The 27029-nt window shown below is 38.2% G+C and overlaps 1 long non-coding RNA gene across 2 annotated transcripts in view; it reads left to right on the forward strand.

Moving 5' to 3' along the window:
• Positions 1 to 589: 589 nt before the first annotated feature.
• LOC138760550 (uncharacterized) overlaps positions 590 to 27029 on the forward strand; it is a 60841-nt gene continuing 34401 nt past the window's right edge. The window contains exons 1-3 of one of the 2 annotated variants that reach the window (XR_011355696.1): positions 590 to 755; positions 4097 to 4268; positions 5064 to 5138. This is a non-coding gene — a long non-coding RNA (uncharacterized lncRNA). Of the gene's footprint in view, positions 756 to 4096; positions 4269 to 5063; positions 5139 to 27029 lie in introns of those variants that run through there. The other variant, XR_011355695.1, reaches the window with a different exon arrangement.

Consider the following 27029-nt stretch of genomic DNA (forward strand, 5'->3'; position numbering starts at 1 on the left):
GGGTCTTGAGTTTGTTAGCACCAGTGGTTAAATATGTTACTTCTGATATTTTATCACTGCAAATATTTTGTGGAAAAGTATACTTAGAACAATGTTCACAAAGAGCAATTTTAATGTGTCAGCCAATGAAATTGCAGGGGGTCGTTTGCTCAAAGAAAGTAAAAACAGTAAAGTTAAAAGATTTTCCATATGATTCCAACTTATTTTATGCTGAACATGATATTTAAAGCTGTTGCTAGTATTTGGATTATTTCCATATCCTCTTTATGACAAATGACCCCTGTAAATTTATGAAGGAATTAGATATAATTTGCGTGCGACTATTTAACTATTAAGGATGCCACAGAGACTTAATGTTAGCAATCCCATTTTTAATGTTTAAATTTATCATTTATTGGTTTATCTTTGTTATGACATAGTTAGTATGGAGTTTACACATTCTAAAGCAGAAATTAAGAAGTTTCTAGTTATATCAAATTTTCTCAATATCAACATAAGTAAAAAAATAAGTAAAAACATAAGTTAATGCCAGATCCTAATCAAACAAGACTTTTATCCTTAATGACTTCTTCACCACTCAAGGTTTGGACTTCCTACTATTGACAGAAACTGATGAAACACTGGCGAGATTGCTCCATTGCATGAGATTTGTCCGCACATCTATGATTTTCTCAGTATGCCCATACCTTCTGGACAGGATGGGGATTTTGCTGTTTTGTTCAAAAAGCAATACAAATGCTGTTTATTGAATTCAGGTTAGTTCTTCTCCTTTGAAGTCCAACTAATTAAAGTGGGCACAGATAACTCCTTTTTAATCATTCTGGTATATCGCCCACCAAAAATGCATAAGGATTTTATCACTTAGTTTTCAAACTTCCTTTCAAACACCATGCCCAACTTTGATCGAGGTCTGATTCTCAGAGATTTCAATATCCATGTGTGCTGTCCTCTTGTAAGTGAATTCCTGTACCTAGTTTAGTCTTTTCACTTGGAACTGTTTCCAACAAGACCCACTCATAAGCTAGGACATGCTTTCGACCTAGTCCTGTCATCTGATTTATCTATTAACAACCCAATATTAATTGATGTCTGTGTGTCGGACCATACAGCAGTCACTTTCAACCTAGCCCAGCCTCACTCCCCAAACAAACCTAGTCTTCCAATATGCTACTATCTCTACATTAACTCGCAAGTCATGAATAGATTCTCAGAAGTCTTTATAGCTGCCCCAAGTACTACCACCATGGAGATGCCTCCTCCTCATCTCAACATGGAGGAACTTTAGTCCCTATTTAATACCACCTGTTCTTCTATTCTGAACACCGTAGCTCAATTTAAGGAGAAAAAAACCTAAAATGAAGATTGCACCTTGGCTCAATAACATCTCCAAAGCCCTGAGGAGGGAGTACAGGATAGCCAAACATAAGTGGAAGTGAGACAAATTACAAATTTCCCTCAAAATCTAAAAAAAACAACCTGCACACATACCAAGAAACTGTAAAGGCCGAAAGAACAAAATACTTCACCAACCTAATTTCCAACAACTCCCAAAATCCCAAGGTTTTGTTCAATACCATCAACTCAATCGTTGGTCCCGCACCTAACATCAACTCAGATGCTTTCCTTACCAAATGCGAAGAATTTTAAAAATTCTTCATGAACATAGTTGAGAACATCAGGACCAACATTCCCCCCTCCATCTGCAATCTAACTGTATCACAGCTCTATTCATCCAATCTGGATTGTTTTAGCCCAATCACACTACCCACCCTTAGAAAGATTGTGTTCGCCATGAAGCTTAAACAATGTATCTGAAAAATTCCAGTCTGGTTAAAAGGCCCACCAAAGCACAAACTTCACCTTACTAAGAGTATACAATGACCTGCTCCTTGCCACTGACTCTGGGAGCTCTGCCATTCTAATTCTCCTCAACCTTAGTGCAGCATTTGATACGGTGGATCACACGATTTTAATAGATTGCCTCTGGCAGAGGGTCGGTGTTGATGGCATGGCCCTGAATTGGTTTAAATCTTATCTCAGTGATAGGACTTTCTCAGTCCACATGGGCAAATTTTCATCATCCTCTGCTACCCTTTCCACAGGGGTCTAATCTGGGCCCCATTCTTGCCTCCTTATACATTCCCTTGGCCATATTATCCAAAGACATGGCATCTCCTTCCACTGCTATGCTGATGACACCCAGCTCTATCTCCCCCTGAAGACCAATGATCAAGCAAAAATAACCAGCCTCAATGACTGTATGGAGGACATAAAGCACTGGGTGGCTCAAAATTTCCTGCAGCTAAACGAATGGAAATTTGAAATCATCCTATTTGAACCCCCTAACTCCATTAAAATGATCGTCAATACCTTGGACAACTTAGCCACCCTCATTAAACTATGTATTAAATTCCTTGGTGTGATATTCTAATTCACCTTCAAGTTTGACAAACAAGTCAATTCAGTAGTAAAAGCAAATTTTTTCCAGCTCCGCACTATGGCCAAAATCAAATCACTGTTGTCACTGAAAGACCTCGAGAAAGTTATTCTCCCCCTCATTTTCTCCTGTTTAGACTACTCTAACTCTCTTTACACGGGAATTAGTCAGTCATCATTATCCTGTCTGCAACTGGTTCAGAATGCAGCAGCAATGGTCCTGACAGGAGCAAAAAAAGCCGCCATTTCACCCTTATTCTCGCCTCCCTTCACTGGTTGCTGGGAGTGCTCGGGATAGATTTTAAAGTTTTCCAGTTTGTTTAAAAAGCCATCAATGGACTATCCCCCTCCTACATCACCAATCTGCTAATGCCCTGCTTCACTTCAAGACCCCTCAGATCGGCCAATTTAAGATGCTTGGTTATTTCACGCTCAAATCGCAAACTTTGGGGAGATTGCGCCTTCGCAATAGCAGCCTCCAAACTGTGGAGCAACATTCCTCCCTCCATCCAATAAACCCATTCCTTTGATTCTTTTAAATCCAGGTTGAAGTTGTATTTTTACTCGCAAGTGTTTTGAAGTGATTGTTGATTGTTACCATGTTGTATGTACAATACTAAATCTCAGGCACCCATTTTATACGGCTCTTTAAATAGCTGCTTAAGTTAAGATGTAATTTATGATCTGAACAGCACTTTGGTCAATGTAAGTTGTTTTAAATGTGCTATATAAATAAAATATACTAAGCTAAAGTTATTTAGCTTAATCCCAAATATTAAATTTCAAATATGTGAAGGATATTCCTTCTTCTTTCTGTGAACCATAACAGAAACTAGGACTCGAACAGTTAATTTGAATCATGAATTAATTTCTCACCGATTTTAATATGTCTCTAGACATGATCTAGAGTGGACTATGAATTTACATAGTTATGTGACCTCTTGCATCTGTTATCCTTTAGTTAATTATTAATGTGTTTGGTGCAAGCATGTTGAAGGGACCCATCTGTTTTTGTTTCTTTCTTCCAATGGGCGGAAGTTAACTAACAAACAGAATTACTTGGCTGCATTAATGAACACAGTCTCACACATATTTAAGTATTCATACACACACACACATATAATATATAGTATAGACTTTATTCTTACTTTTATGTTATTCCACATTATCTTCTTGTTTCTCCCTCATTCTCTTAGATACTTCTTAAAAAAAGACAATCCCTTGACCAAGCCTTTCAGCAACTTGCTGTCAAATTTCATCCCATTTTTTAAATAATATTTCTGTTAAGCATCTTGAAATATTTTGACCAATGAGTTGATGTGTAAACATAACAGCTTGTTGTATGTGAAGTCAATTCAAGATGACTGACGCTCCTATTAAACATTCCTTTACTTCAGTGTAATGCAATGAAGAATATGTAGTTTTATCATCGTAATCGCAGAGATCATCTCTGATAATTTCCACATTCATCATTCCCTTTCCAATCTCAGTTCCTCGTGTCTGTTCTCATACAATTCACTCACATTTGCTGTTTCACCATCTCATCCAGGGAACATTTATTCTTAAAGTTGGCAAATATTTCTACAGCTTCTAATTTATTCAAGCCACAATCTAGCCTCCACCTTCATGCCAACATTAACTCTGTTTCTCTCCCCGCAAGTGCCACTGACTAAGAGATGCCACTGAGCAAAACTGTGAGCGTAGCTGTTAGTGCAACGCCATTAAAGCACCAGTGATGAAGGTTCGAATCCACTGCTGTCCGTATGGAATTTGTACCTTCTCCCCATGTCTGCGTGGATTTCTGAAGGGTGCTTCAGTTTCCTCCCAAAGAGGTAAGCTGTTAATGTTATTTGGTATTTGGGCACTATGGGCTCGTGAGCCAGAAGGGCCAGTTACCATTAAAATGAAATTGATGGTACTTCCATGATAGCCACATCCTCTTCCATTGATTTTACACCAAACTCTTGATTTTTTTCTGGTTCTTCATGGTTTTTGGGTGATCTTTCATTGTGGTGTTGGAAGGGGACTTTAAGTCAAGTAATCTATCTTCCAACTACTTGGTGGGACAATTTTCTCCAAGCGTCCTTCAAATCACCTAAACTCTAGCCTGCCCAGACTGCCGCTTATTGTGGTGAAACCTCACTGCTCAACGTCATCCTACAAAGCCATCTGCAGCTTTCTCCAGGGGAAGTCAGCAGCCTTCTGCCAGCTAACTGTTGGGAGAAAGCACTGAGTCAGGGCAGAAGCAAAGGCAAAGACACAAAAACAGGGAGACTGGTCAAAAACCCTGTATTTGATCGCTTTATTAAAGTTAAGAGTTATAAACATAGAATGGGCCCCCAATAACTGAATTGTTAGACAGTTTCGAACCACTGTCCTACAAAGTGAGACTGAATAGTTTAAACCTTTATCTGTGTCATGGAGTTTGCAACAATAATGGGTAGCCTTATTCAAATCTAGAAAATCCTAAGGGGGCTTGACAGAATGGACCCGACTTCCAGCTGGCTACTGCATGGCTTAGGTAGCAGTAGTTAGGTGCTCCTGCCAGTTTTGAAACATTTCTCAATCAAACACCTTTCATTTTTTTTTAACCAATGTGTCTTAAACTTTGCCCCTTCAATATTTAGTATTATTGCTTTGTGAAATGGCAGTGACTAGAAGTGCTAAAACAACTAAAAATGGCAAAGAATGTAAAAAGGAAGAAGAGACACCCCCTCCGACTGCTCACTGCATTTCAGACATGTTGAAAAAGCATTAACGGGTTATAACGTGACATATAACTGCAGCAGTAAAAGAAAGTCAATGGGAAATTAAGTCGACTCTTGAAAAGGTCCGACAATCGATTTCAGCAATCAAGAAGCATTTGGATACTGTTAAGGTTGGTTTGGAGCCTATTAATGAACATATAGATAAATTAGAAACTTGATGTGCCGAAATGTCTGCTAAGAATTCCAAGTTAGCCTTGAAGGTGGTCGATTTGTAGAGCAGATGTAGACACCAGAACTTACAGATCTTGGGCTTAAAAGAAGATATGGAAAAATGCCAGTTGATTGACTTCTTTTCAAATCTACTCATGGAGGTGTTTGGAAGAGATTTTTTTGCAACTAAACCTAAGCTTGACATGGTACATTGGTCTCTGGTTTCCAAGCCAACCATGGAACATTGTGAATGTTCGGTCATTCTCTGATTTCATTATTACCAAGAAAAGGGTCGTGTTATTCGTGAAGCTCATTGGAAAAGAAATTTGAATTACCAGAGTCAACAAATTAGACTCATTGAAGATTTTCACCTGAAGGTATGGTCATGCGGAGAGAACAGAGAAGTTATGACTGAGCTATACAAGAAAAGATTTAAACTTGCTTTGCTGTCTCCAGCTCACCCGCAGATCACTTTGAAAAGTGGTCACAAGAAATTTTTGAATTCAGTGGATGAAGCATGCAGTCTTGGATGATTTTCCTTCACCTTCTAGTTCAATATGAACTAATAGTTTGTGGCTGAATTTTTTTTTTGTATTGAAGTTTTTGTTGAGTGGGGGTAAAGTCTTGCTGCTCTTTTCTTTGGTTAATTGAAGGGTTAATTGATTTAATAATTTTGTGTTTTAACTTTATTTATTTAGCTTATTTTGTTTTTCTTTGATTTAAATGGATTGTATTAATTTTGCTTTATTAATGTTGATAGTATTTACTTATTATGATTATTCATTTATTAATAGTCCAAGTAATATAATGTATGTAGTTTATTATTTGACCGTAGGAAAATAGGCTTGAGCGTATGGTTATGTGACCGTAGGAACATGCGGTCAATAACGAAATAGTGTATATGTGTATAGTCTATTTTAGGTCTGAAAAAATTTATATTAATCAAATATAAGTTATTGTTTCGCTGTTACATAGCTTGGAAAGTTAAATATGGATCTTTATAGTTTAAGGTATCTTTTTCATTATTAACTATTTGGTATTAGATAGAATATTTAAGATTTAAAAGTTTTGATGATATTAACCCATCAGTGTTTATTTTTTTCACTTTAGGGATAGTGGGAAGGAGAAATTAATCTATTGCGTATGTTTTTAGATTGTGTGTCTTTATAGCAAACTTTTTAATTTCTCACTTTGGTTAGATTCTTTTATAGATTTTTTCTTTTTTTGTTAAAATATTAATTATTTCTTTAAAAAAATAAGGAGCTCTATTAAAATTCTTCAGGAGAAGTGTGTGGGGTTAAAATGAATTTTTTGAGCTGGGTTGCTACTTGGTTTTGCAACTTTCAGAGTTGGGAGGTTGAGGGGTGGAGGGGATCTGTTTAGGTTTATACTAGATTGGCCAGGTTATTTTATTTTCATGGTTTATACACACTGTGTTACTGTGTGAATTCAAGGTGATGGTTTTTGGAATGGTGACAGACAGTGCTGGATTTCTTTCATAATATTATTTAACATTCTTGAGTGATCCAATTAGGCTTATCTTGTGGCATGTTAAGGGTATGAATGGGAAAGCTAAACGCTGAAGGTTATTTGCTCATGTTAGGCATTTAAAGGCTGTATTGTTTTTCTTCAAGAAACCCATAATCAGGAATTGCGATAAGAATAGCCTATATCTAAATTGGAAGGACAATGTTTTCATTCCTCTTCTGATGCTATTGTAATTAACCAGAACATTCCTTTTTGTACTTCAAACACTTTATCAGATAAACATGGCTGTTATATTATTATTACAGGTAAACTATATAATAAAATCGTTGTTTTTGCTAATGTATACAACCCTAACACTGATGAGCAGAAATTTTAAAAAATATTTTATTCAGCTTTACCTGATTTAAGTCAATACTCACTGGTTTGGGTGGGTGGGGGGAAGGGAGGATTTTAATTGTTGGCTATGTACAGTTCTAGATCATATATCTACTAAACCTGCTATTCGAAGTAAATTAGCTGCTATAATTCATTCTATTTTTTTAAAAAACACATTTTGGTATTTCAGATGTTTAGCATCTTTTGTCTCCCAATAGCAGAAAGTATTCTTTTTTCCCCAATATGAATCATACTTATTATCGGATTGATAATTTTAAAAAAGATAATCAATTGATTTCATTGACCAAATCATGTGAATATCAAAGTATAGTGATATCTGACCATGCTCCTGTTATTTTGTCTTTCAATTTTCCTGACTTTCCTTTTACAAAGGCATTGATGTTTTAATTTTACCTTATTTTCAAATGGATTTTTTGAATTTCATGGAAGAGCAAATTAAGTTTTTCTTTATTACAGCAACTTCTTCAACCATTTCTAATTTGATTGTCTGGGATACCATGAAAGCATATCTTAGAGGGAAAATTATATTTTATACAGCTAATAGAAAGAAGAGGTCTAATAAGGAAAGATTAGATTTAATCAATCAATTTAAACAAATTGATTTACAGTATACACAAGTTAAAAATCCTGATCTATATAAAAGGAGATCTGAACTTAAATCTAAATTTGATCATCTTTCCACTTATCACGTTGAACAGCAACTTTTGTGGAGTAAGAGTCAGTTCTATGTCCATGGTGAAAAAAATCTGGTAAGCTTTTAGCCAATCAATTGAAAGGAATGGTTACTAAGAGACAAATTAGTAAGATTCAGATAGAAGATAGAATGGATACTACTGCTAATTCTAAAATAAATGATACCTTCAGAGAATTCTATTCCAAATTATATACTTCTGAATACAATAATGATAATACTTCAATGACGGACTTTTTAGACCATCTTAATTTTCCTATTATTTCTCAGAATAAATGTATCAGTTTGGAGGCACCAAGAGGAAATACTCTTTGCAATTTCTTCTTTACAATCTGGTAAATCTCCTGGACCTGATGGGTACCCTGTGGAGTTTTATAAATCCTTTGCAAAATTGCTTGTTCCCCATTAAGTTCTGTGATTAATAACTCATTTAAACAAGGGAATCTTCCATCATCTTTTAATGAAACTTGTATTTCTCTTATCCTGAAAAAGGGGAAGGATCCCCTTGAATGTGTTTCTTTATATGCCTATATCTTTACTTCATGTAGATATGAAGATCTTGTCCCATAGACTGGAGAATATTTTACCATCAATCATTTCTGAAGGTTAAAATATTCAATAAACGAGGTATGTTATTTTAATATACATTGTTTATTGTATATTTTATATTTACCTCACACCCCTGTTCTTGAGTGTTTTCTTTCTTTAGCTGCAGAGAAAGCTTTTGATTGGGTTGAGTGGGAGTATCTATTTTCAACCTTGGAAATTTTTAATTTTGTTCCATGGTTTATTAAATGGATTAAATTATTATATTTATGTCTACTGCCTCAATTTTTATGAATTTACAGCAATCAAAACCTTTTAATCTTCAATGGGGTACTTGTCAAGGCTGTCCTTGAAGTCCATTACTCTTTAATTTGGTATAAGAATCTCAAGCAATTGCTCTTTGTGAATATAGAGATTTTACAGGGTTTCATAGGAATGGCATGGAACACAAGGTTTCCTTATATGCAGATGATGTTTTGCCTTTTGTATCTAATTCAGAAGTTCCTTTACCAAGCATATTAGCTTTGCTATCTCATATTAATCAATTTTCTGGTTATAAGTTAAATCTGCATAAAAATGAACTTTTACCTTTCAATGGTTCTTAACTGAAATATACTAATTTTTCCTTTTAAAATTGTGAAGGATCAATTTACCTATCTTGGTATTATAATTACTAGGAGTTATAAACATCTTTTTAAGGAAAATGTCTCTACTTTATTTAATCAGGTTAAATTATTGTTATTGAGCTGGTCACCTTTAACTATTTTTATGATTAGTTGTATCAATTCTACTAAAATGAATATTTAACCTAAATTTTTGTATCTTTTCAAATCTATACCAATTTTCATTCCTAAATCCTTTTTTTGATTCACTTGATTCGCTCATGTCTTTCTACATATGGCAAGGTAAACACCCCTGCTTAAATAAAGTTAATCTTCAAAAAGCTAAAGGGAATGGCCAATTGGTGTTTCCTAATTTTATATTTTATTATTGGGAGATCAATAGATGTAATTTAATTCTTTTGCTATATTTCAATAATCAAGTTGACCACCCTTTATGGGTAGAGATGGAACTGACTTTTACTAAGAATACTTACATCTTGGCAATTTTAGGGGCCTCCTTATCCTTGTCTTTATATAAACTAACTGTTAATATGATAATTAAACATCATTTGAGACTATAGGCACAATTTAAGTTTTTTTTTATTTCTCCTGCTAGCTCTATTATATCTAATCACTTCTTTCAACCTTCTTTACAAGATACCACTGTTAATGACTGGTATAGATGGGGTATTAAATGTTTCAAAGTCCTTTTTATTCATAATAATTTTGATTCTTTTGAATAATTGGTGGTAAATTTTATCTTACCTAATTCTCATTTTTTTAGATATTTATGGATTAGACATTTTGTTCAGTCTCAGATCCTTGACTTCTAAGCAATCACCGAGACAAACATTCTTTTTTGATTTACACCTTTCTCATAAAGGCTTAAAATCTTCTATTTGTATTAATTCGCATGATTTAAGAATAGCCTCATTAGATAAAATCAAGAATGACTGGGAGCAGGATTTGAATCTTTCATTCTCTAATGAGCTCTGGGGCTCCATTTGTAATTTGATTAATACTACCTCCTTCTGTGCACGACACTGTTTGTTGCAATTTAAAGTGGCCCATAGAGTACACATGCATAAAGTTAAGTTGTCTAGTTTTTATTCAGATATAAATCCTCTATGTGACAAACGTAAAATTGGTGAGGTTTCTTTGGTTCACATGTTTTGGACTTGCCCTATCTTAGAAAAACTTTGGAAAACATTATCAGTGATTCTCATGTTCAAATTGGAACCTTGTCCTTTAATTGCTCTATTCAGATCATTTCAAGATGATGATGTATTTATTACAGACTTGAATTCAAAACTGAATTTTATCTTTTACTTCATTGTTAGCCAGACATGCAATTTTGATTAAATGGAAAGCCAACCTTCCACCTACACGTGCACAATGGTTAAGAAATATTATGTCTTGTTTAAGTTTTAAAAAATTAGATATGCCATCAAAGATTCAAATATTAATTTCCAAAAGACAGGGGCCCATTTATGGACTATTTTCATAATCTTAAAAATTAGTGTTGTTCTATAACTTTGGTGCTGTACTGTCCATTTCCAAGTTATTATCATTTGATTCCTACATGTTAATGTTTAATCTTGCTTAATAGTAGAGATTTTGAATTTAAAGAAGTTTTTTTTCTTTTGGAGTTTTTTTGTGTGTTGTTAAATTCTATTTCTTTAATATGATTGTGTACTGGATTTTTTTTATCATGAGGAAAGTTTTTAATTTTTTCCCTCTTGAATCTTATAGTTAATATATAACTGTACTGTTTAATTGTTTATAATATAAACATAAATAAAAATATTTTAAAAGAAAGGACAGGATAGACCCTGAAATGTTTTCACAAGAGTGTAGGGATATAACTACAAGCTAAGGGGGCAGTCAATTAAAACTGAGGTACATAGATTTTTTCACAATGTGTGGTGAATCTCTGGAATTCTCTGCCCCATAGGGTGGTGAAAGGTAGAACATTGGAGGTATTTAAAATGGAAGTGAATAAAAATTTGTTAGATTGAGGAATGGAGAGGGATGGAGTAATGGTGCAAAAGAGGAGCTGAGACCAGTGTAAATCAACCACCATTATATTAAGTGGTTGAGCAGGCTTGAGGAACCTGTTGGCCATCTCCTGCTTGTATTTTAATGTATTCTGATAATTGGTCAGAATGGGGCTACCAGCTTTCTTTTGGTCTTCATCCTCCTCCCTTTTGTTCAGCTTCTCCTCTTTTTGCAGTAATGGTAGTGAGATATATTTGGGGATATGTGGGGTTGAATCATTTTGTGTTGGATTACAATTCTGCTAATCATTTGGGTCCACAGCACATTTTTGAATACAAGTTCTGGACCATTAGAATTATTAATCCTTTCCAGTTTGCACATTGATAGTGCACATGACAAATTGGACGTGTGAAGACAGGATTTTGTTGACCATAGGAATGTGGGAAAGTGCAGTTAACATAACATATAACATAACATAACATAACAATTACAGCATGGAAACAGGCCATTAGGCCCTTCTAGTCCGCACCGAACCAAACACTCCTCTCTCGTCCCACCTCCCTGCACAATGACCATACCCTCCACCTTCTTCTCATCCATATACCTGTCCAGCTTTTTCTTAAATAATAAAATTGACTCTGTCGCCACTATTTCTCCCGGAAGCTCATTCCACACCGCTACCACTCTCTGAATAAAGAAGTTCCCCCTCATGTTACCTCTAAACCTCTGCCCCTTAACTCATGTCCTCTTGTTTCAATCTCTCCTACTCTTAACGGAAATAGTCTATCCACATCCACTCTGTCTATCCCTTTCATAATCTTAAATACCTCTATCAAATCCCCTCTCAACCTTCTACGCTCCAAAGAATAAAGACCTAATCTGCCCAATCTCTCCCTGAATTCTAGATGCTTAAACCCAGGTAACATTCTGGTAAATCTTCTCTGCACTCTCTCCACTCTGTTTATAGCCTTCCTATAATTAGGCAACCAGAACTGCACACAGAACTCTAAATTAGGCCGCACCAACGCCTTATACAATCTCAACGTCACTTCCCAACTCCTATATTCCATGCAATGATTGATAAAGGCCAGCATACTAAAAGCCTTCTTCACCACCCTATTCACATGAGTTTCTACCTTCAGGGAACGATGTACCGTTACTCCTAAATCCTTCTGCTCTTCTGTATTCATCAATGCTCTCCCATTTACTACGTATGTCCTGTTCTGATTCTTCTTACCAAAATAAAGCACCTCACACTTATCAGCATTAAATTCCATCTGCCATTTTTCAGCCCACTTTTCTAAGCAGCCCAAATCCCTCTGCAATCCTTGAAAACCTTCTTCATTATCCACTATTCCACCTATCTTAGTATCATCTGCATATTTACTAATCCAATTCACCACCCCATCATCTAGATCATTAATGTATATAACGAACAACAATGGGCCCAATACAGATCCCTGAGGCACACCACTGGTCACTGGCCTCCAACCTGACAGACAATTTTCCACTACCACTCTCTGGCCTCTCCCATTCAGCCAATGTTCAATCCATTTGACTATCTCAAAATTTATACCTAAAGAATGCACCTTCCTAACTAACCTTCCATGTGGTACCTTACCAAAGGCCTTACTGAAGTCCATATAGACAACATCCACCGCGCTACCCTCATCCACATTCCTAGTCACCTCTTCAAAAAATTCAATCAGATTGGTCAAACAGGACCTTCTGCCCACAAATCCGTGTTGAGTGCCCCTGATCAGATCCTGTCTATCCAGATATTTATAAGTACTATCTCTAAGAACTTTCTCCATTAATTTACCTACCACAGACGTCAAACTTACAGGCCGATAATTGCCAGGCTTCCTCCTTGAACCCTTTTTAAATAATGGAACCACATGGGCAATATGCCAATCCTCCGGCACTATCCCCATCTCTAATGACATTTGGAAAATTACCATCAGAGCCTCTGCTATTTCCTCCTTTACTTCCCTCAATGTCCTGGGGAAGATCCCGTCTGGTCCCGGAGACTTATCCACCTTTATATTCCTCAAAAGCCCTAACACTACATCTTTCGTAATCACTATATTCTCCATATTTACCCAATTTGCTTTTTTATCTCACATATCCCAATATCCTTCTCCTTGGTGAATACCAAAGAAAAGAAACTGTTCAATATCTCCCCCATTTCTCTAGGCTCCACACACAGTTTTCCGCTCTGATTCTCTAAGGGACCAATTTTGTCTCTCGCTTTCCTTTTACCATTAACATATTTGTAGAACCCTTTTGGATTAATTTTCACCCTGCTTGCTATAGTCTCCTCGTACCTTCTTTTAGCTTTCCTAATTCCTCTCTTAAGATTCCTCTTACATTCAATGTATTTTTCAAACATCTCCTTAATTCCATGCTTCTTATACCTAATGTACGCCTCCCTTTTGCTTCGAACCAAGTTTCCAATATTCCTTGAAAACCACGGCTCTCTCAAACCTTTTGCCCCTCCTTTTAACCTAACAGGAACATAAAGCTTTTGCACTCTCAACATCTGATCTTTAAAAGACTTCCATCTCTCTACTACATCCTGCCTATAAAACAAATTGTCCCAATGCACACCCTGTAAGTCCTTTCGCATCTCCTCAAATTTAGCTTTTCCCCAATCAAAAACCTCAACCCTTGGCCCTGACTTATCTCTTTCCATAATGACATTGAAGCTGATGGCATTATGATCACTGGACCCGAAGTGTTCGCCAACACTAACCTCCGTCACTTGACCCATCCCATTTGCCAACAGTAGATCTAACACTACTCCTTCTCTGGTCGGCACCTCTACATATTGTTGTAAAAAACTATCTTGCACACATTTCAGAAACTCTAACCCATCCAGCCCTTTCACAGAATGTGTTTCCCAATCTATATGTGGAAAATTAAAATCTCCCATAATTACAACCCTGTGCTTATCACAAATATCCACTATCTCCCTACAGATTTGCTCCTCTAGGTCTCGGTCCCCTCCGGGTGGTCTATAATACACGCCTACAAGTGTAACCTCTCCTTTCCCACTCCTCAGTTCCACCCAAATAGCCTCCATGGACGAGCCCTCTAATCTATCCTGCCTAAGCACCGCTGTAATATTCTCCCTGACAAGCAATGCAAAACCACCTCCTCTTGCCCCTCCGACTCTATCACACCTAAAGCAACGAAACCCAGGGATATTCAGCTGCCAATCACATCCCTCCTGCAACCATGTCTCACTAATCGCTACCACATCATACTTCCAAGTATCAATCCACACCTTCAGCTCATCCACCTTTTTTACAATACTCCTAGCATTAAAATATATGAATTTCAAAAATTTCCCAATTCTTAATCCCTGTTTTCCCTCATCTTTAATAACAACATTATTTCCTTTTCCTGCCAATTGCCCTTCATCTTCTTCCAGAGCATTTCCTTTCTCTATCATCTGCCCATCCATATTCAAATACTTACTACAAACTTACTTTGTTTGCATTCTAACCTTCTCCTTACTGCTCTGTACTATTTTGCTCTCTCCCCCCAACCATTCTAGTTTAAAGGATCCTGAGTAGCCCTAGCAAATACCCCTGCCAGGATTCTGGTCCCCCTGGGATTTAAGTGTTACCGTCCTTACTGTACAGGTCACATCTTCCCCAAAAAAGGTCCCAGTGATCCAGAAACTTGAAACCCTGCCCCTTACTCCACCCCTTCAGCCATAAAGTTAACTTGTGAGGACACAGTTGAGCTGTTTTTTTTCCCCACTGCACTTGGTTCACTTATTTTTCTTGCTGAAAACCAAGTCATATCAAGAAAATGTTACTACCATAGTGAAGGACCTTAAGGACCTTGCTGACATCTGTATTTCTTCCACACAGTATTCATCAAGGAGGAGTACTGATGTATAGGGAGGTAATCAGCAAGTTGTCTTCCTCATGTTATGGAATAAGATCTTCATCTTGTATAATAGGAATGATAAGTTATGGCAGATAAGTTCATGGCTGAGGAGTTGATGCACGGGTCAGATTTATGAATCATTCTGATCTCTTCTGTAGAAAGTATGGCCTGTACAAAAGGCACGCATTGCAGCTGAACTTGAGAGGGACCAATATCCTCGTGGCAGGTTTGTAAAACTATGAGGAGGGTTTAAACTAGCTGGGCAGGGGCGTGGGAACCAGAGTTTTGGGCAAGATGATGGAGCAGTTGGATAGATGCAAAATGTAATGAGACTGTGAGGAAAGTCAGGCAATGGATGGAGCATAAATGCAGTCAGTTGGATGGGTTGAAATGTTTTTACTTTAATATGAGAAGAATAAGGGTGAGGAACATGGAGTGTAGATCAATCATTATGATGTTGTGGCCTCTGCATGGATCCCATTCTTTTCTCACAATTCCACTTTCTTTGTCTCATCTGCTCCCAAGACAAGGTTTTCCATGCAAGATCATCTGGGGTGTCCTCTTTCTTAAAAAAATGTGGGTTCGCCTCTACTACCATCAATGGCCCTCACCCATATATCCTCCATTACCCACACATCTATCCTGGCCTTCTCCATCCCCTTGTGCAAAAAGAAACAATTCCCCTTCATCTCTACCCCACCATCCTCTGCAACCACTGTTTCCACCACTTACTATGTGATCCCACCACAAGACACATCTTCCTCTTTTCTCCCCTCTCTACTTTCCGCAGGGACCATTCTCTCCGTGATCCTCATCTACTTCTTTCCCACCATCACTCACTTGGTACCTATCCCTGTGACCATAAGAAATGCTGCATTTTGTAAGGTAAAACATCATGAGATGGGAATGTGTAAGGAGTTACCCTGTACAGGGCTGTAACAAGATGTGAATGCATCCTTGTACTTACAAGATAAGAGAGACATTGATGGATTGAGAGGCAGGAAGCTAGCAGGGAAAGGATAGCAACAGTTTTAGTCATTGGACAAGTAATGATATGATGATGTTCTAAGCACGTATCCAAGGGTATAAAAAATCACCATTTTGCTGATAACGGCAGAATGCATTCTCCGACTAACATGGTTAGTTGCAAGTGTTACAATCCGGTAATAAAGAACAAAGAACCCTGATTTCGACTCAGTCTGGTGTTTGTCTCACTCATTCATGAACAAAGCAGACCTAACAATTTGCAGCAATCTCTCCTTTCTAACCACCATTCTGGGCCCCAAACAGTCCTTACAAGTGAAGGAACAATTTACTTGTGAATCTACAGGGGTTGTCTATGTTATGCTTGTTCTTTCAAAAGCATGCCATTCTGCTGTGAAAGATCTGACACCTGCATTTTGTATCTCTGATTCACCCTGTTGAGTAATGAAGCATGCTTGTTCGCTTCATTGCATTTTTGTAAACGGTGAATTTCCTTCATGGCATCTTCTAATTTAACTGAGAGATTTGTTTTGCACACATTCATATTCTTCACACTGGTGCTTCAGAAGTGGAGCTTTCATCTCGATTTCTTTCACCATTTCATCCAAATATTTATTCACTCTCTTATTTTCATGTTTGATCTTGGGCTCTGTCAGATTCATTCCAAGCTTCACAATCTTGCCCACAGCTGCTGCAGTGGGCAACATAGCTGCCAGTTCCTCTTCTGAGAGCGTGACAGCTCCTTTAAGCTTTGTAGTTGAAAGAAGATGGTTTGCATTTTCCAATTCCTTATCATGAAGAGACTCTTCAGATAATTATATCAATAGATTCTTATCCTCGAATGCAGCCATTCTTTCTTTTAGATGCAGCTGAAGTCGCTCATTAGATTCTGTCAGCAATCTGTCCACTGTGTCTTATTGTGTTCTTCATTGATTTTCTCTTTTTGTCGGGATCTTTTCAGCTCCTGATTTCACAAACTATTCTCTTTAATAGGTGAATTTTTCAAATCTCCAAATTTACATGAAGTACTCAGTGTGTGAAGCTTGGCTAAATATTTGTCAAAGCTCATACCTTGTTTTTGGTCACAGGAGAAAAACTTGAATCTCTGAAACATGACGTTTTTACTTGGAACAAAATACTCAGACATTTCTGACCCCATGCTATATTTGTTATTTCAAGAAGAATGATTTTATGTCAGTTTAACTGACTTTATTTTCCTTAAGCTGCTTCCCTTGACATCGAGCCACAGCGCCCCCCCCCCCCCCCCCCATATGTTGCCTCCAGTTTCCGGCCAACCACGTGCATTGCATGCTTGGAAATGTAATTCTTATTTATACACATAATAACACAATCTACTGCATCCAGTGCTCTGGTTGTGGCTTCCTCTTCATCAGAGAAATTGGACGGAGACTGGGAGATCATTTTGTTGATCATCTTCGCTGTGTCTGTTGCAATACCTTGGATCTCCCTGTGGTCACCCATTTCAATTCCCTGCCCCATTCCCATGCTGATATGGCTTTCATGCACTGCCAAACTGAGACCACCTGAAAACTGGAAGAACAACACCTCATATATTGTCTAACTAAATGATATTAAATGTTAAAAATTTACAGCTCTGTAACAGGGCCTTTTGGCCTTGAGCTGTGCTGCCCATTTACACCCAATTGACCTACAACCCCAGTATATTTTTGAGGGGTGGGAGGGAACCAGAGCAAATTCAAACCCAGATCGCTGGCACTATAACTATGCTGCCCTAACATTGACTTCTATCCCCATCTCTCCCACTCCTCTATCCCTATATCTCTTTTCCACTAGCTCTATCTCACTCTTTCTCTTTCTTTCTGTCTCCTTCAGCTCTGCATTCACAGAGCCACCCATTCCTCCAATCAATTCTCACCTTTCCTCTCCTATCTCCTATCCATATCCAATTATGGCTTTTGTCTGTTGCCCTGTGCTCCTCCCCATGACCTTTCTTTCCTCCACCCATCCTTTTGATTCATTTGCTTGCCTGCTTTTTGCTCATATCTTGGAGAAAGGCTCAGGCCTGAATCAATTTTACGGACACTGGGGGATCTGCTGATTTCCTCCAGAATTTTTGTGTTTTTACTACAAACACTGTCTATTTTGTCTTAATTTGTGAAAAATCAAATTTATTTATTTTAATTTTGGTCATGATAGAAAAACACCAATTAATATGTATCTGAGATTTTGTATTATATCTGTAGATACACTGTAAAACTTTACAAATATATTTATAAATTTTTGTTTCTTTTAAGGAAAATAACAAAAATTGCTTATCATTTCAGTTTAAAGTAATGTACTTTAAACAGAATAAAAGGTCAAGAATTCTTCAGTTTCTTATGGTATGTGGTTATGGCATTCTCTCCAGTGAAATCAGGATTTTACCACTGTCTGTGAGGATTTTTAATAGTGGAATTTCATATACTGAAGGAATATACTATTAAACTTTCCTCTCCTTTTGGACTATTTACCGAAACTATGTAATTTGTTTTGTCATAAATACAGTTCACCAAATAAGCCTTTGCATTTGTGTTAATGTTAATTGTATGTTTAACTAAACTTTTTCTTCTAAAAGATTTAAAATCTTCCAGAAAATTTTGCATATTTATGTAAAATAAATCAAACAAATATAATCAAACTTTACATATTCCACATTAAACTTGACAAGAGGTATGCATGTTATTGGGCAGGCCTTTCTGACTGATGGTTCTGGCTGGAACAACCAGCACTCAGCTGTTTAAACCAGTTTTGGACCAATGAGCACGAGCTGTTGAATGGGGAAATCCAAGATGTAATGAGGGACAGATGATGTTCACGTGTCAATGCAGTCCAAATAGAGACCAAGGTGAAGCCTTGTCTTGCAGAAGACTGGCAAATCACCTTTCAGATTAGACCTGAGATCTGAAGCCTCTTGAATGAGGCCCCTTGAGACTGTAGCCCTGGGGAGGAGAAGGGAAAGGAAAAGGTACACTTTTAAATTATTTTACTTTTGCTCAAATAAAAATTATTTCTTGTTTTAATTAATTTTGTATTTTATTTTTAATATTTAATGCAATCATTTCCTCTGACTGCAACTTCAGCTGGATAAACGGTTTGGGCGGCATGATTGGCGTAGTGGTTAGCACAATGCCTTTACAGCGCCAGCAATCAGGACAGGGGTTCAAATCCCGCAGTGTCTGTAAGGAATTTGTATGTTCTCTCTGTGTCTGCATGGGTTTTCCCCAGGTGTCCAATTTCCTCCTGTCTTTCAAATCGTGTCGGCGGTGTAGGTTAATTGGGTGTAAATTGGGCGGCACGGACACATGGGCCAAAATGCTTGTTACCATGCTGTATGTTTAAATTTTAAAAAAGTCTTCAAAATCTGTCAGGTATTTGGGGTGAGGCCTTGTTCAGTGGAGACCAGTGAGGATGACCCCTCTTCATCTGGCCTGAATGAGTATGTGAGTGCAAATCCTAGGCCCAGGCAGAATGTGATCTGGCTTGTTGCAAACTCACTCTAGAGCTTTGAACATCATTTTTATATGTGCTGCTCTGAAGTGGTGGAAGATGCATGAATCTGAATGTGAGCATGCAATCACTCTACGTTTGTACAATCCAACCACCCACAAAACAATGAAACCTGATTTGTTAAATAAAAAAAACTTTAAATTTAATTTTAGTTTAAGCATTTGTTTGAATTGAATGAAAGGAATTGCAAAGGTCTGGATAGTTGTGACTTGCATCCGTTCTTTTTATTCAAATTAGATGAAAGTAAACCGTGAATCGATAAAGGAATAGCTCTACAGTAGAATCACACACACACAAAAAAAGATCTGTGTGCTGCTTTTGGAGCATGGATTAAGAGTCCAAGCTAATGAAGGAAGTATGCTATTGTGGATTAAAGTCTGGCAGTTTCATCAGAAACAAAGAGTTGAAATAGATGTAAATACATAAAAGTTGTGGAGAAACTCAGCATCCAGAGGAAGCAAAGATATATAACCAATATTTCGGGCATGAGCCCTTTGTCAAGGTATGAGCAAAGGCTTGAGGTATGAACTAGTGGAGTAACCCAGGGATTTGGTTCTTTGTAGTCAGTTATTTACTTACATTATGACATAAAAATAGATGGAAGAACATATTATGATGAATATATTCTGATTCTGCAATGGAATGTAGATAGATTCAGTGATTGGTTGGCAACTTGGCAGATGGGGCTTAATGAAGGGAAGTGTGAGGTCATGTACTTTGTTCAAATGAATCAAAGAGGAGGGATAGTAAATGATGAAGTTCAGAGGGATCTAGGCAATCTAGTGTATGAATCACGTTAATGTGGTGTCCACTACGATGGAAACTGGATTCAGACTGGGAGATCACTTTGTTGAGCACCTCAGCTCCATCTGCCGCAATAGTGTGGATTTTGCAGTGGCCACCTATTTCAATTCTCTGTACCATTTCCTTGCTGACATGTCTGTCCATAGATTCATGCTCTGCAAGACTTGTAAATTGGAGAAATAACACCCAACTGGGCACCCTTCAACTGGATGGCATTAATATCAACTTCTCTGGCTTTCATTAAACCCACCCCATTCTTTCCCCCTTTACCTTTCCCTATCTCTGCCCCTCTATTCCATCTCCTTTCGCACAAACATGATAAATTCTCGCCTCATCCATTATCATATCCAATTAACACCGTTTGTTGGTCATGGATTTCTCCCCCATTGTCTGAATTCTGAGACTTTCTGAGATGTTCTGCTTCTGGCATATTCTGCTTATTCCTCGAAGAAGGGCTCATGCCCAAAATATTGGCAATAGTATAGACAGGAGGAACTGAATGGTCACAGTTAACATTTCACATAAGCACCATCGGAATACAAGTCACAGCCCAGCAATGATTTTTGATACATTGTAAGAACTAAGGGAAGGTTTGTCACAGTTTGTTTCAAAATTTGATACATTTGCAAAGACATTGTGATTTTGCAAAGGGAGAACCATTCTGACGGCTGAAGAGAAACAGCTTTTTGAAGCAACTATTGTGGCCAACCATTTTTGTGGAATTCAGAGCAAAGGATGCTCTGTGAATGACTGGGCCTTTTCAGTTGATTGCCCTGTGCCAGGAGTGTATTTTTGGGAAGCAAAGTGCTTCATTTTGATTTTGACTAACAGTAGAGGTCACTTAGAGAGACTGTTTAATTTAAAGTGTGACTAGCAGTGAAGTTACTTGGAGAGACTGGTGCCAGCCCCCCAGTTCAGTCTTGCCTACCAAAGGACCAAGAGTATTGTGACCACAGCTTGTGTGGATGGACATTTCTTCAAAGACAATGCAAGAAGAATTCATGAGTCTATAGCAGCCACAACTCCGGTGTTCTCATTGGTTGACCATTAATCCTGGACATAAAGTTTCAAAGACTGAACTTTGAAGAAAGTTGCTAGATTTAGGCCTGGACTGTAACACACACACACACGTGCACACACACACGCACACACACGCACACACACACACACACACACACACACACACTCATACACACTCACACACACACACACACACACACATACACACACACACACACACACTCATACACACACTCATACACACTCACACACACACACACACACACACACACACACACTCATACACACTCTCACACACACACACACTCATACACACTCACACACGCACACACACGCGCACACACACACACACACTCATACACACTCACACACACACACACTCATACACACTCACACACACACACACTCATACACACTCACACACACACACACACTCATACACACTCACACACACACACACGCACACACATAGTGTTAAGGATAGTTTATGAGTTAAGACTAGCCAAAGAGTTGAATTAAATAAGTGGTTTAAATGGATTCACTCTCTGGTTCATTGTCTAATGTTTCTCATTACACATGGTTCATAACAAGAGGCTGAAATGACTGGCTAAATTCCTCCAGCATTTCAGTGTGTTTTTAATCACAATAAATTATCAGGCAGGTCCATCAAGTAATTAATAAGACAAACCTTTATTGGGAGTTTAAAAATGGGGAAGTTTGGTGTGGGTGAAGCCATCCCTGAAATACTATGCACAGTATTTGTATCAAAAGCTAAAATGTATATCTCTTTGGCTTGGCTTCGCGGACGAAGATTTATGGAGGGGGTAAAAAGTCCACGTCAGCTGCAGGCTCGTTTGTGGCTGACAAGTCCGATGCGGGACAGGCAGACACGATTGCAGCGGTTGCAATGTATATAGTAGCTTTGGAAATAGTCTAAAGACTAATTTCTGGGTTGGGAGGATTGTCCAATCAAGAGAAGCTAGATATTTTGCGTCTGTAGTCCTTGGAATTAAGAGTGATATTTCCAAACATGTAAAGTCCTAAGATGGCTTCTTAGGCTAAATGGTGAGATATTTTCACTAGTGGAAGAATAGTAAGGAATGGCTTACAGCTACAAAATAAGGTTCGGGCCATTTAAGTTTGTGGAATTTTTTTTCTTTTATTTGAATATTTTATTTTTGATTTTCCAAGACTCCCACAGATCCAAAACCCAGAAGGTACAACTCCAGATCCTGTGGATAATCCTCCATTGTAATTTTTTTCAGAATGTCCTCTAGGTCCTCCTAGAAGAATCTCACCTTTGCACACAGCCAGGTTGAATGGATAAAGATTCCAATCTCCACACCACATCTGAAGCACATTTCTAAAATTTCTGGTTTAGATTTATGTAGTTTTTGTGGTGTGAGGTACAATTGATTCAGAAAATTGTATTGCAGCAATCTGTAGCTGGCATTAATAATTGCTGTCATGCTGTCCTGACACAGGTCTTACCAGCACCGCACGTAGATTGTTGAGCCCCAGTCTGTCTCCCACATTTCTCTTGACTTGTGTAAGCCTGGCTATGGGCCCTCACTTTGGAAAAAGGATATACATCATAGAGATGAACTTAACTGTATTCTGCTTTTGAATTAGAATCTCCATGTCACTACACATGGGCAGGGCCATCATCAGTCCTAAATTATCCATTAAGAAAGATCGTAGCTGGAGATAGCAGAAGAAAGATTTATTGGATAAATAATTATTTCTTAGTTGTTCGAATGACATAAGCTACTCTTGCTCATAATAATCCTCAATACAATCCCCTTCTACCACTAGGTTTCCAGGAATTTATTATCCAGAGTTAAGGGTATTAATTTATTCAGGGTCAAGGGTGCTTTAAGAGATAGTCCCACCTTTATTCCAATATGCTGATTTATTTTTTGCCATGCTTGAATTACATGTTTTAATATGGAATTATCTTTTTTCTTTGATATCAATTTTGTGTCCCATATATTTTCTCCTACTGTATTTTGTCCAATTTGTTCCCAGAAGGGAATCGCATCTCCCTCAAAGAGTGAGGTGATAAACCTCAACTGGGCAGTCCAATAATATTTTATAAAATTTGGCAATTTCAGGCCTCCCAGATTTATATTCAATTTTTCTGCTACCATTCCATAAGATGCTCTGGGGCAATGGAATTGGCAAGGATGTGTGGAAATTTCTTCACAACATTTATCCTGTTAAGCCCCCTTGGGACATTATGTGTTTGAAAAAGGTCAACGCATATTCTTCTGAACTCTGAGGACTACAAACACCTTAATGAATAAGTCAACAATGACTTGGAGACTGGTTTCTCAGAATGTGCAAGTCTGCATTCTGTAGTGTGGTAATTGTTGAGTGACCTTGTTTCTGAAGAAGAGGTCATGTAGTTTGAATAATTTCTCATTGCTTCCACACCCACAGGAAGTCTTTTTGAGGTGATGTTTTTAATGCACACATCCAGAAACTGTCAAGCTAACCCTCTTCATGCCTACCTCTTAAAGTTAACCTTTATCTACATGCCATTTCTTTTACACTGACACACCCAGGAAGAACCTATGGGCCTTGCCAAAGAATGAGTGCAAAAATCCAGTTCATGCTGATATTCTGCTGAATTTTGATCTGACCATGTTGTTAAATTGAGGAGCCCAATTGATGGAGTTGCAAAACTATCCATTTTAGTTTACTGCAGAGACAATAACAATGAAAATAAAACAACTGTATATGTGATGCTCATTTGGATATGAATCACTTTCAAACCATAAACAAATAAATAAATAGAACTAATAATATAAATCCAGGTAAAGCCATATAAAAAGTAATCTTCAAATGGGCGGCATGGTTAGTGTAGCGGTTAGCACAATGCAGCGCTCATGATTGGGGTTTGAATTCTGTCCTGCCTGTTTGTACGGTCTGCCCGTGTCTGTGTGGGTTTTCTTTAGGGGCTCTGGTTTTCTCCCACCCTTCAAAACAAACTGGGTTTGTAGGTTAATTGGGTGTAATTTGGTGGCATGGACTTGTAGGCCAAAAGGGCCTGTTACTATGCTGTAAGTCTAAATTAAATTAAACCATATATTAATTTGAAATTGTTCATCCTGTGATTTAAGAAGCAAATGGACATCTTTCTGTTTTGATGCCTTGATTTCAGGTTGTGGTTAATTGCCTACCCTCTCTCGGTTGTCAAAAATTTCATGGCATTATTTCAAAGAAGAAGAAAGTAATTATGTCTGCCACAATAATCACTAAAGCAGATTACATGGTCACTATTTGGTCTTTTTGACTGCCACTGATCACTCACGTGTCTGTCTCCCAACTCCGCTTTCTCCCTCACATGCCTCCTCCTATCTGTCATCCTTCACCCCTCTTTGGACCATTAATCACCATCTGGCTGTTTTCTCACCTCCTTCCCTACTCTTAATTCTGGCTATCTTCTCTCCAAATATTTTCTTGATGAAAGATCTTGACCTGGAACATTGACTCTCTATTTCTCTCCACAGATTTCGGCTCACCCACTGACCCTTCCTCCAGTAGCTTATTCTTTTTTTGCTTCAGATTTCAATATCTGCAGCCTCTTGTGCCTCCTACATGGTCCTTAGTACCTTGCACATTGTGTGAGTTTCTATGTGTAAGTTAGCTGCTGTCTACCCTACATTACAAGAAGGGCTGCACATCAAACCCTAAAGTGGTTTGAGGTGTCCATAAAAGGGCATTGGAAATAAATATAAAACTTTCATGAGTGAAAGTAACAAAAAAATAAACTGCAGGGGAGTGGAAAACTTAAACAAAAACTGAAAATGCTGGAAATACTCAGCAGGTCAGGCAGCATCTGTGGGAAGTCAAATTGATTTCTAGCATAGTTTCTCTTCCTACAGGTGCAGTCTGAGCTGCTGAGTCTTGACAGCATTTTCCATTATTGCATCACTTTTATTAATTTAAAGGGGGCAGGGGGTGGAAGTAGGGGTTTAGAGAGCTGTTAATCTCGAGACGTGAAATAGAAGGCCATTATTTTTAAGGTTGGGAGAAAGTGACTCAAAATTGAAGATCAATAAGAATGAAGATCGGAGGGTACAAATAAACCAGTGGGAATATGTTACTTGGGAGGCTTCTTAAATAACTTAGAGATGCAAGATTCAAATAACAGAAGAGACTTTTACTTACTGATGCCTTCCACCATCTCAGGAAGCTGTTCACACCTTCACATATACATATACATATGCCCCACAGTAGTGCACTACAGTTACAACAGTGAGAAGGATGTATTCTTATACGGTTACAAAATAGTTCTCATTATCTTGACTATTTAACAGAATGCAATATCTCAAAGTGGAATTATACTTCTGGAGTCAGGTTATGGAGGTAGCTGTCAAATTACAGAGCTGAAATTACAAAGCTGGATTCCTATTCCTACTGTTCCTTCAGTTAAAATTTAGACCATAAAAACATCTTTCACAAACTCAGGTCATCCAAAGCAGATCACCTCTACGAGTGTTTTCTGAAGTGTATTCAGTGATGTGATATGGTAAACAAAAGGCAGTCAGTGTGAAGGTAGCAGCTTGGGTGATTGGCGGTTCCATTTTGCAGTGTTGGCTGAGAGTTGAATAATAGCAATAGGATCTTTTCTTTTCTCTTAAATGTGCAGGTGTGAAACTGAGTTTAATAATCCAGAAGACAATGGGCTAGTAATTCTCTAATGCAGAATTTATGTATGGTATGTGATTGAGTATCTGAGCAAACATTTTTGATGAGAAAGATTAAGGACTTGGCATATGCATGGTAAAATCTAGGATTTCTCTCCTGCAAAGCCAAGGTAATAAGGGCCGCATAGTTGTTGTAGCAGTTAGCGCAACACCTTTACAGTGACAGTGATCAGGACTGGGCTTTGAATCCCTCACTGTCTGTAAGGAGTGTGTACATTCTTTCTGTGTTTGTGTGGGTTTTCCCCACAGGATCCAGTTTCCTCCCACCATTTTAAATGTACTGGGGGTGTAGTTTAATTGGGTGTAAATAGCGCCTTTGGAAGACTACACCAAAGAGTCTGGAAAAACAACCAACTGAAAAACCTCACAAAGATTAGCGTGTACAGAGCCGTTGTCATACCCACACTCCTGTTCGGCTCCGAATCATGGGTCCTCTACTAGCATCACCTATGGCTCCTAGAACGCTTCCACCAGCGTTGTCTCCGCTCCATCCTCAACATTCATTGGAGCGACTTCATCCCTAACATCGAAGTACTCGAGATGGCAGAGGCCGACAGCATCGAGTCCACGCTGCTGAAGATCCAACTGCGCTGGGTAGGTCACGTCTCCAGAATGGAGGACCATCGCCTTCCCAAGATCGTGTTATATGGCGAGCTCTCCACTGGCCACCCTGACAGAGGTGCACCAAAGAAGAGGTACAAGGACTGCCTAAAGAAATCTCTTGGTGCCTGCCACATTGACCACCGCCAGTGGGCTGATAACGCCTCAAACCGTGCATCTTGGCGCCTCACAGTTCGGCGGGCAGCAACCTCCTTTGAAGAAGACCGCAGAGCCCACCTCACTGACAAAAGACAAAGGAGGAAAAACCCAACACCCAACCTCAACCAACCAATTTTCCCCTGCAACCGCTGCAACCGTGTCTGCCTGTCCCGCATCGGACTTGTCAGCCACAAACGAGCCTGCAGCTGACGTGGACATTTACCCCTCCATAAATCTTCGT

This window comes from Narcine bancroftii, chromosome 4 (assembly GCF_036971445.1).
Source record: "Narcine bancroftii isolate sNarBan1 chromosome 4, sNarBan1.hap1, whole genome shotgun sequence".
In the NCBI taxonomy this organism is placed as follows: Eukaryota; Metazoa; Chordata; class Chondrichthyes; order Torpediniformes; family Narcinidae; genus Narcine; species Narcine bancroftii.